We start from the raw sequence: 11,245 nt of genomic DNA on the forward strand, positions 1-11,245 counted from the left end.
GGCAGCTTGCATCAAGTTCAAAGCACATGGACTCCTCTCTTTGCATAAGTGCCCTTGTTATGAGTGTTCACCCAACTAGAATAAACTCCAACATATATCTTCCCCATATCTTCTCATGAATTCACCCACCTAAGAATAAACTCCACCATATATCTTTCATGGCAAGGAGAATCGTTCCTCTACTACAACTCACACCTAACTTTTCCTCCTATTTCCTCTACCTATGAATGCACATCTTGCCTACAAAAGAATCCCCTCTACAAGTACATTGTTAAGAGAATCCCCTCTACAAGTACTTTGACAAGAAAATTCCCAAATGCTCTAAGAGGCTGCTTGGATTGTCCATGTGAGCAACTAGGTGTGATCCTCTCAAATCTCATGCAGCCAAGCTATGCTAACTTCTGTGCTACTATTGCTATAGGCCTTAATTGATGTTTGATATTGCTCATCACTTGGGAGGTCATCTAAGGAGACAGAAGATGTCCCCCCACCATCAAAAGTTTCCATAAGATGTTTGCAAGAACTCACATATCTCAGCATACCCACTAGGGTTACTCATTGGGGACTTCAAACCGTAGGCGTGCATCAAATCAAGGCTAGTCTCCATCATAGGTAAAAGAAAATATGGAAGCAAAGGGAGTGTTATTTGGATGATTGCTTCCTACTTCAAATTGTAATGGGGAGGGCATAAGATGGGAGAAAGGGAAGGGGTGTTTCCACGAGTACACCCTAAAAAGAGGGGTTAACACTTTTTGAACCCGCTCCTTTAGATCTTGCTAAATTTAAATACATGTGCATCACTTAAGGACCACAAAGATAAAATGTTTGCACTTAAGAACAAAAAAATCCAATTACATTAGTGGTTACATCCTTGTGTGTGGTAGAAGCCTCTTTGTCCATGAAAGTGGAGATATTTTTGAACACTCTTTGGGATGGAGGTCATTCATTGTGCATAGATCGGGTTAGGTCAAAATAAGTTGCTTTAAGCATAGGGTAATCAATGGACATACAAAAATAATAGGTGGCTCATAAGGTTGAGTTGATCAATATTTGCATTCAAAGTCTATTGATTCGATTGTTGTTTAAAGTTTGTGAGATTGAACTAAGGTCAATTGTGTGGAGAGGAATGATGGTGGGTCTTTGGCACTCTGCATTTGGGATCATCCGTTACTACATTGAGTGAAGGTCAAGAGGCCATTGATCAAAGGAGAATGTAGGTGAGATGTAGGTATGGTAGATGGTTTTCAAATGTCAAAACCCTCTGTCATTGTTTGTCAAGAGGAATCGACTAATGAAGAGTGGTCGTATGCTTCAAGAAGCTAGAGGACCTAAACTCTTATATGTTGGAAAAATGCAAAGGCTGGTTGCTGCAGATCTCAAGTAGTAGATCACAAGGGGTGGAAGGATTTAGGCTCGATTTAGGTATGAAACATGCTATTGTGTTTGGAGAAGGTCAAGTTGGCTACAGGGGAAGTACATACATATTCTTGATGTGGTCGATTGCCCTTGCTCAAAGAGCTCACATGTTATTGGAGTTTGAGTGTGAGTTACCTCTTGATGCCTATGATGCCAAGTTTCTTGGAAAATATTTCTTTCTCTTGTCCTACATCTCTGAGGCTGTTTGTAACATGTTGGTGGGTTGTGCCTTTTGGTTTGCTCGTGCTATGGTTTTGTATTTTCCTTGGCCCCCTTCCTTTAGCACTGATGAATTTATTTTCCATGAGTCTGATATGTGAAGTCGTGTTTTTGGGCCTTCCACCTAGCTTGGGGATGCCCAGGAGTACCTTGCATGTTCCCTTGAAGTTGCTACTCATTCTGCCTTCGACTTAGAACCCAAGAGGGACTAGATTCTATAGGATCAAGCTTAAGATCTACTAAACCACTTGGATGTTTGGTTAGTAGATGGGCTCCCTGCACAGCCAACAGGTTCGGTTTCACCTATTTTTGGATTCCTGCTATATTTGCAAGGAAAGGGTCCTAATTCAAATGTTAATTTCCTTGAATCCTACCAAATATGTGAGGATGTACTTCCCAATGGGTGATACACTTTCCTCTTCAAAATATTGGGTGCATGTTGATGATGGGTTGAAGGTGCAAGTACGGTTGGGGTGACCCCCTTGTGAGGCCAATGATCTTGATGTGGAGTCTTAGTTGGTTGCTGATGAGGGAGGGCCACAGAAGAAGGTTGGCAAGAAGGGCAACGTTAGCCCAAGGTTAGGAGAGTGTGGAAGCCAAGGAGGTGTTCATCCAATGATCCATTAAGGGGAGTAGTTTGGCAAAACCAATGCGGGTGGTTTGCATGTTGAATGAACAGTTGAGGGGGCCATTCTAGGGTATGGGGGCAACTCTAGAGATTTGGCGGTTTTGGTTTTGGCTTTGATCCATGAGATGATTTGTGGTCTACTGGTCTTGGTTCCAATTCTATTTTTGGATAGTTCATGGTTCAAGCATTGCCGTTGGTTTCTAAGTCATTTTATAATCTAGGCCACACTTTAGTTCTTATGTGGTCCTTCTCCCTTCTAGTCTACTAGGTAGATTGTATGACGGTCCCTTCAAGTTTGATAAGGGGCATTTGGGTAATGAGGAGATACGCTCACCCCTACATAGGGATTTTGATTGTCAAAGTGGAAGATGCTCTAGATAAAGTATGGGCGGCAGGGTGGAGAGAGAGAGAGAGAGAGAGAGAGAGAGAGAGAGGCTCGCAAGCAAGTAGATGTGGTTGGCACTAGGCATTTGCCCATAATATTTTTTATTAAGGCTATTAAATGTAAGCAAACTAGGGATTCAATTGATAGTTGAAGACAAGGATGGAAATGTGGTGATAAAATTTCAGCAAGTCACAACAATCTTCCTAAGGGAATTGGGCAAGATGGTGGGAGCACCTACCAAGATGGATAAGTGTGGGAGGGAAAGGTCTAGGATAGCCTAAGTCATTGGAGTACTTGCCTTTTGATGCCTAGTGCTATCAAGTGGATAGGCAATTCGCTGTGAACAAGCTATGGGATGCTTTATTTTCTATGGAGGAGGAAAAATCTCGAGGTTTATATGTTTTGATGGAGGTTATGGGAGGTTATTAAGTAGAATTATTTTGCAATGCTGAATGAGGTTTCCAAGCATGGGTGGCTCTCTAAGGATGTGAATTCTAGTCTTGTTAGAATTTTTCCTAAATGGAAGAGCATGTTTGGGGACAAGTGCCCTATCACATGGCTTAACAACTCAGATATAAGATCATTGCTAAAGCAATGGCATTGCATTGATGGTAGGGACATATTTGAGAATATTTTGAATGTCTCCTCAACACTACACTTCGCATGTAGTTTGGGGTGGAAGTGTGTTTGTTTCATCTTGGAATGCGATTTTCAATTTGGGGACTTATGGGCCATTTATGGTTGGATAGTAGGGGGTTCAAAAAATGCTTATGTGATATAATTATTGTATATAATGCATGAAGGGGTCAAGTCTTAAATTCAAAATTACAACACGTATACTTATGGAAGACGGGTAAACAATTTGTGGGAAAAAATCAAAATTTTTAAATATAAGGGTATTTTAAATGTGGTCTCACGCATAATGTTTTATGGTTTCTCACAGGATGACTACCTGCCATGTGATTACTACTATAAAAATATACATGGCCTTGATCTAGCACTTTCAGAGGAGTCATTGACTAGAAGTGGAGAAGCTGTTGCTGGGGTTTTTGTGGGAAAATTCTATGGGCAAGCCAAGGCTTCATTATATTCCTTGGGGACTGAAAATGTAAAGGGGGTCTTGGCATATGATTTATGGACTGGAAGGATTCATTACTGTGTAACTGGCTCCCTAGGTTGTTTCAATTTAGTGCTCATTGGTTGGAGATTACAAAATGGTTTATAGATAATGATAAGGGTTTCATGGAGACACCTATCTTGGTATAATAAGGTTTTGTCTCACTGTTGTCATCTTGGCTCCTAAAGGCATTTGGATCCGATTTGGTGCATATGCTTATCTCTACATGGAAAGAGCTTGGATTTGTCCTGATTTGAAAGGGTGGGAAAGGGCTAAGAGGGGATGGTAGTTCGAAGGAGAACATTTGGTGAGGGAGAGGGTGGTGGTGAAATGCTTAGTCCTCTTAGATTTACCAAGAACTAGAGGGCTTCAATGGAAGAGCATTTTCACCAAGAGTAGTTGTGGGACATAAGAAAGACTGAGTCATCTATGGAAATCTAGACCAATTAAAATGTGGTGTCCTAGAGATATAGGTGGTCGAGGAGGTCCTAACGCTGCTGTCGCTAAGAATAACTAGCCCCAAAACTGCATTCCTTGCAGTAATCAAGGGATTAACCAATGGGAAGTCCTTGGGGTGCCCAAGTTTGAGGAATGGCTAAGTTTGTATATGATTATCTGGTGGAAGAGTGGTCTTTTGAGCAGGGATTTAGTGCAACATGGAAATCGAGAAGGGGTCATACATGGTTGTCGAATGGATTTGGAGATATCAAGAAATAGTGCTAGGCTCTTGTTGTGGAAAGTCATTTACCAATGGCTATCATTTAGACGGAGGCTGGCCAAGTGGGTGGAGTTCAATACATCGTGTCCTCTATGTAAGTGTTATAAAGAAGACTTGTAGCATCTATTTTGGTAATATCTAGTGGCAAGGAATGTGTCGTTTTGAAACCAAAATCTGGTGCAAAAAGATTGGTCAGTGAAATGTTTCTCTTGCATGAAAAATTGGGCAATAGCTTTTTTGGAAGACAAAATCTTGCAGGAAGGGTTTAAGGCTATTTAGAATGCCTTATGTATGTTCTCCCAAGATGCATGGTGGTCTTAACATACTTAACATTCAGTTTCACATCCTAGCAAGGAAGACTACTATGCTTCCTACCTATTTTCAGTAAAAACAGCCATGGTCTGTCATGTTGGCAGCCATGTGTATGAACATGAGGACACATGCTTATGGGAATTGGATTACGGATCACTGGGAGGTGGTCATTGGTAGATTTCAAGGCATTATTCCGAGGTGTCCTTTCTCATCTTCTTTAGTATAGGATCGAAAGCGAGTGCTTTCTAAAGTTAAATGGTCTCCTGCCAATTCAACTCAGCCCAACTCTCTTCATCAAGAAGGCATACACTAGAGCTAAGTCTTTGATATACCTCTTGCTTTGTAGGAACCAGTTTAGGCATACAATTTGATGAAGCTTGGGATTCATCACATTGATGATGCAATGGATGTTCAGGGGAATATATTATCCTTTCCGAATGCCTGTCGTCGTTTACCTCTTGGTATGCATCATCGATTCATATGGAGGAAAATAAGTGATTTATTGCAACCCCTTCTCCCAATTCCTCCATTTGATGGATCTCATAGACCTCAAGATTGGCACCTCATATCTTCTACTCTAGGCTTACGCCCACTTTCTTTGCAGGCTATTACTTCTATGAAGGTTTATAGGTTGATTTTGCCTTCTCCATGGATTGCTCAGCATGGGATTACTCTATGGCATCTACATAAATCTCTTTCCTAGTGGAAGTCAAATATTCAACAATTATGGAGAAACAAATTGCCTTTACAGAGCAAAGATTGTTTCTTTGGAGATGTTTAGTGGGTGTTTTTTCAGTGGGTGTCACTTTGGCTAAGCGCACGATTGCAAATCCTTATTGTTTGAGGTGTTTCAGTTATTCTGAGACTGTTCCACCTCTTTTATGGCTTTGTCCTCAGTCCAGAGATCTCTTGGACCGTATTTCCCAACTATCTTTGACTAAGTTTCCTTGGTCATTGTTTTGGGAAATATTTCTGGATCTTTGGCAGGCTTACTATAGTATAGGCCCAATACTCTCTCTTTTTTCATTGGGTCGTATTTTGGGCACTATGGACCGTTTGGAAGGAGAGGAATCAGGTGTTCTTGGGGTATCCGTTGCTCCAACCTTATAAGTTTTTTAGAGCATCATTACGGCAATCTCTGTATGATGCTTGTCATCATGATGACCTGAATGTATCATCTTTAGACGAGTTTTCCCACTGCTTCGGATTTTTCAGAATAGTCTTTTCTTTAGACTATTCTCATTGTAAAAACTTTTCTTGATATAAAATACACTGGTTGCACCCAAAAAAGTGTGTGTGTGTGTGTGTGTGTGTGTGTGAGAGAGAGAGAGAGAGAGAGACAGAGAGAGAGAGAGAGGGAGGGAGGGAGGGAGGGAGAGAGTTTTCATTTTGTTTGTGAAAGTGCTCAATCGCTCTATATTGGGGTAAGGTTCAACCACACTTGCTGCTACAAGCCAATGAATGCAAAGGAGATTAGGTGAGATATTGATTTTGAAGAGGCTATAATTTCCAAAGTTTAAGTGTTAGCAAATGAGATAGATTTGTAGAAGGAATGTGGTGCCTTTGGTGTGGAACACTTGGTGGCTCTTGGATTTCCAGTGATGAATTCAATGGTGAGAAAAAAAGTATGTCTCTCCTAACTACAAGTTGTTGTTAGGAGATGCAATGGTGAATACACTTAGCTCTTCACCTTCGAATTTCTCACCAAAAGTCCAAGAATTACAACATCATGGGCACCATAGTCCTTCTACAACTCATCCCATTTGTTAAGACCATATTTTTGTAAGTAAGTTTCAATAATTTTTTCATTTAAATGTTTTCTATAATTAAGTTTATATTTGTTTAATTAGCAATTTCTTTCTCATGTATACAAATTTTGTTATTCTGTAAACACATTAATGGTTATTTGCTAGCATATTTGTTAGCATTGCTGTAATGTTAGCACGTGTGTTTTAAATATTCTTTGCATGCTTACTCTAATGGGTTTCTTCAATGGGTTTGCTTTATGAACCATTATATACGTAACCTGAGAGTGAGAGTGCTCTCAACGGAAGTAAGAACGGAAGAGGGAGAGAGAGAAACAGAGAGCCACACAAGTTTTGGTGGGTGCAGAACACCCTAATCTTCTTTTTCATTCATTTATATATGCATTTGAGTATTGTACATAACCGCGGTAAAGGCACAGTGACCTTTAACCCCCACAACCTCCCACTTAAAGGACAATGTGCCTTTAAGGGAGAACAACCAGTGAGCATACTATCCAATGCCCATCAATACACGACAATACTCAAACCGCTGACTAGGTAGACTCTTCATCAGCATATCTGCAAGGTTATCATCTGTATGAACCTTGACAAGCTCTATGCGCTTGTCCTCAAGTACCTCTCTGATGAAATGGTACCTGACCTCAATGTATTTGGTCTTTGCATGAAAGACCAGATTCCGTGCTAGCTGAATAGCACTCATGGAATCACTATGCAATGTCGGTACACCTGTATGAATCCCCAAATCTCCCACTAGCCAATCAAGCCATATAGCCTCCTTGCAACCCTCTATGGCTGCAACATACTCAGCCTCTGTGGTAGACAAAGCAACACACTTCTGTGCACGAGACATCCACCACACTGTACCACCTGCAAAGGTGAACACATAACCAGAAGTGGATCTCCTACAATCCACATGCCCTGCATAGTCTGAATATGTGTACCCAAGTACACACATGTCTCCTCTACCCTCCCTCTACCAAAGTAGATGCACATCTACTTGGTACCCTTCATGTACCTCATGATGCACTTAACTGCCTCCCAATGCCTCCTTCCTGGATTAGCCATATACCGGCTAATAACTCCCATTGCAAATGCAATGTCTTGTCTAGTAACTATCATAGCATACATAAGACTCCCAACTGCTGATGCATAAGGAACCTTGGCCACCATGGCCCTTCCCTCATCTAATTTGGGACTATCTGTATGACTCAATTTCACATATGGAGGCAATGGAGTACTCACTACCTTCCCCCCCTCCATATTGAAACGCTGCAATACTTTTGTAACATACTCCTTCTGTGAAACCCAAAGGAGTTTCCTACTCCGATCACGCGTGATGCGCATACCAAGAATATGACCTGCAAGTCCCAAATCCTTCATATCAAAGGCCTCATGCAACTTGGCCTTTAATTCATCTAGCTCATAAGTATTCTTGCTAGCCAATAGCATATCATCCACATATAGTGCCAAGATTATCAGGCTATTCTCCTTAGTCCGTTTAGTGTAGAGGCAGTGATCAATTTCACTCCTTTTAAAACCCTAGGACTGAATGAAAGCATCAAACTTCTGATACCATTCCCTAGGCACTTGCTTAAGACCATAGAGACTCTTCTTCAGCTTGCAGACTAAATGCTCTTTGCTCTTTTCTTCAAAGCCTTCCAGCTGCACCATGTATTTCCTTAAGCAAATCCCCATGCAAGAATGATGTCTTGACATCCATTTGCATAAGCTCCATATCCTCTGATGCCACTAGTGCAAGCATGCATCTAAGTGTGGTCATCTTCACAACCGGAGAGAGTATCTCATCAAAGTCCACACCCTTCTCTTGCTTGAAACCTTTAGCAACCAAACGGGCCTTGTACCTGTGACCTTCATCTTGTAGACCCATTTACATGGCAATGCTTTCTTTCCATGTGGCAAAGAAACCAAGTCCCAAGTCTTATTCTTCATAAGTGAACTCATCTCTGATTGCATAGCATACTCCCACTTGTGTTGATCCTCGCGCATCATAGCCTCTCTGTAGCAAGAAGGCTCTCCGCAATCAGTAAGCATCACATAGTCTACCCCTGGACCAAACCTATCAGGCAGTCTAGACACTCTAGATGATCTTCTCAAGGGCATTTTAGCTTGCTGTCCCACCTGCATATCAGCCACATTTGCCTCATCATTTCCACCAATAGATGATCCATCATCTACCCTTGATTGTATACCTGTGGGAGTATTTGGTGGTACCATTTCTTGCACATTTGGTGCATGGACAGCTTGCTGTCTATCAACATATGCATGTGGATTCACATCCTGGAAAGTGATTCTCCTCATTTCAACATCCCTCATGGGTGCCTTATGCATCTTCTTCTCATTGAAGACTACATCATGGCTGTGTATGATCTTCTTTGCTTTTGGATCCCAGAGATGATAGCCCATCTCTCCACTTTCACCATAACCCAGAAAGATGCATTTCATAGACTTAGGATCTAGCTTCTTTTGATGCTCTTTTGGCACATGTGCATATGCCTCACACCCAAATATATGCAAATGAGAGTAAGAGGGCTTCTTGCCACTCCATGCCTCTTTAGGAATACTACCATCCAAACTCTTACCAGGTGATCTATTGATCACATGCACTGCAGTCTTCATTGCCTCAGCCCAAAAATCACCAGAAAGACTTGCATTGGAAAGCATGCATTGCCACCTTTCTTGAATGGTACGGTTCATCTGTTCTGCAACTGGATTTTGCTCTGGAGTACGAGGGGATGTGAGCTCCCTCTTAATCCCATGTGTATCACAGAAATGCTGAAAGTCATGAGAGAGATACTCTCCACCATTGTTAGTCCGTAGGAATTTAAGCGTTCTACCTGATTGATTCTCAACCAAGGCCAGCCATTTCTGAAATTCTTGGAACACATCACTCTTCCGAGCTATAGCATAAGCCCACACTTTCCTAGTTGCATCATCAATGAATGTCACATAGTATTCAGCCCCGCCTAATGACCGTGTAGGCATGGGGCCACATACATCTGAATGCACCAAATCAAGCTTTTCAAACTCTTTCTTTCGCCTTCTTTTATGGGCTGATTTAGTCTACTTCCCATAGAGACAGTGCTCACAAAATTCAAAATCTGAGAAACTAAAATGCGGTACATAACCCAAATGGCATAAGAGATTCATTCCATTCTGGCTCATGTGCCCCAACCTGCAATGCCACAAAGAAGTGCTTGGTTGCTCGGTTATTGCAACAACATGATCAAATGCCCCTAATACATGTAAGGGATACAAAGTCCCACACTTGGCACCCCTGGCCAAAAGTATAGAGCCCTTCTGAATTTTCCAACTCTGAAAACCAAAAGTGGTGTGAAAACCAGCATCATCTAGCTGACCCACTGAAATAAGACTCTTGGTCAACTTAGGCACATGTCTCACATGTTTCAAAATAAATGCAGACCCATTTGCAAAAGAAAACTTTATGTCACCTACTCCCACTATGTCACATGCATAGTCATTTCCAAGCTGCACACAACCTGTCTTTCCACTGTCATTAATGGAGAACCATTCCCTATGGGGAGTAACATGGAATGAAGCACCAGAATCCAAATCCCAATTTTGGGAATATGCATCATGTGAAGTGGTAAGCAACTCTGCAGACAAACTAGACATGAAGAGAACATCATTGTCACTATCATGTGTGACTGCATTGATCTCCTCGATCTTTACTTTTCCTTTGTCCTCCCTTGGACTCTCTTCCTTTTGATTTGCACCCCAATTTGCATTCTTTTTCTTATCCTTTTGCTCTCTTTTCAGCTTATAGCAATCCTTTTTCATATGGCCCTTCTTGCCACAGTGGTAACACTCAATGTTCCGTGCCTTGGATTTGCTACGAGACTTCCCTCTTTCGTGGGACTTCCCCCTAAACTGTGATCTGCCCCTTTGCACATTTAAGGCTGTATCCTGCTTGTTGCCGTCCATAGACTTCTGTCTCCATAGACTTCTGTCTCCATAGACTTCTAATCTCCTTGGCCAACAAGCTACCCACAACATCATCAAATTTTAGTACTCCACCAGGTGCAGAGTTATTGACAGCTATACGGAAGGTATCCCATGAGGATGGCAATGAACATAAGAGAAATATTGCCTTAAAATTCATCTTCTGAGCCTAAAGCTGGCTGAAAATAATATTGAATTCATTCAAGTGAGAAGCAATGGAGACCCCTTCCTTCATCTGTAGCTCAAACAACCTCTTCATGAGGTAAACTTTATTAGAGGTAGTTTCCTTCTCATAAGTGGCACACAGTTTCTTCCATAAATCTTTCGTAGTCTCCTCATTTACTACTGTGAAATAAACTGACTCTGCAAGATGAAGTCTAATAGTAGACTTTGCTAATGCATCCAACTCATTCCAATCATCCTCAGACATATTTGCAGGCTTAGCTTCTCAATCCCTGCCAAGGGATTAATTTGCTTCTTTTGAATAAGCACATCCCTTATCTGTTCTTTCCACAAAGAAAAGTTTGTCCCATCAAACTTTTTAATTTTGAAAAACTCCTTTTCAGACATGGAAGAGGATGCCATGATGCAAATAAAGCAAAATCCCAAATGCTAGTGCTTGTAAGAGAGAATCACACCAAATATCAGGTGCACCCAAATGTCTATGCCACAGTAGACTAAAATATCACCAAAACTCAAAGCT

The sequence above is a fragment of the Dipteris shenzhenensis genome, chromosome 5 (assembly GCF_047967505.1).
Source record: "Dipteris shenzhenensis isolate YYH24624 ecotype China chromosome 5, Dip_SZ_1.0, whole genome shotgun sequence".
Taxonomy (NCBI): Eukaryota; Viridiplantae; Streptophyta; class Polypodiopsida; order Gleicheniales; family Dipteridaceae; genus Dipteris; species Dipteris shenzhenensis.